This window comes from Manacus vitellinus, unplaced genomic scaffold (genome assembly GCF_001715985.3).
Source record: "Manacus vitellinus isolate BGI_N305 unplaced genomic scaffold, ASM171598v3 scaffold_147_pilon, whole genome shotgun sequence".
NCBI lineage: Eukaryota > Metazoa > Chordata > Aves > Passeriformes > Pipridae > Manacus > Manacus vitellinus.
Genome location: NW_021939047.1, coordinates 65,578 through 66,499, shown reverse-complemented (window position 1 = coordinate 66,499; position 922 = coordinate 65,578). Strand labels below are relative to the sequence as shown.

Sequence of the window (922 nt, the reverse complement as noted above, 5' to 3'; positions counted from 1 at the left end):
TGCTCAAGGAATTGGTGGAAATCATTCCCAACCCAGGCTCCTGCATCCCTCTCCCTGCTTCTGCCTCCTGGGATTCTCCTCCTCTCTCCCCCTGTGGGATGTGGGAGTCACTGGATCATCATCCAAGGAAAGGAGTGCAGACTTCTGTTTGGGCTCAGCTTAATTTTTAATCTTGATTCATTTAGGAGTGCAGTGATCGAGTCTGTAGGATATGAAGTGTTGCCGCCCGTGTTTCCTGGCAGATCCCGCTCCTCCGCTCCGATAAAACATTCCCAACCGTCCACAAGAGGTGGAATTCGCCTTTCCAAGTGGATCTGGGGGTGACAAATGCTGTCACCACGCCCAGCTTTGGTCGATCCCTCCTTTTGAGGGTGGGAAGTGACTTATCCTGGATTTATCATGGATTTATCAGCCTCGGTGCTCCTGGATGGAATTGTGCCATCCAGGCGTGGCACACCTGGGTTTAATTAAGCTAAACCTGGTTCTAATGCCCCCCCTGGAGCACCTTTGGTGCCACCACTCCGTAGTTTTTTGGGAACGGGGTGTCCCGTTCGGTCAAAGGTCAGACTCCATCTTGGAGGTCTTTTCCCAACCTAATTCCTCGTGGGATTCTTGCTCCTGCAAGACTTCCAATTCCCCTTCCATTCCCAGTTTCCTTGGTGATCCCTGGGTGTTTGACTCAGTCGTGGCACCTCCCTGGAGAGCGAATTCCTTTTTTTTTTTTGCTCAAGGAATTGGTGGAAATCATTCCCAACCCAGGCTCCTGCATCCCTCTCCCTGCTTCTGCCTCCTGGGATTCTCCTCCTCTCTCCCCCTGTGGGATGTGGGAGTCACTGGATCATCATCCAAGGAAAGGAGTGCAGACTTCTGTTTGGGCTCAGCTTAATTTTTAATCTTGATTCATTTAGGAGTGCAGTGATCG

At 51.2% G+C, this 922-nt stretch overlaps 1 protein-coding gene across 1 annotated transcript in view; it reads left to right on the top strand.

Moving 5' to 3' along the window:
* The window catches only part of LOC108643563 (tubulin alpha-1 chain), a 5,829-nt gene that overhangs the window by 3,620 nt on the left and 1,287 nt on the right, over positions 1 to 922 (top strand). The window lies entirely within an intron of this gene.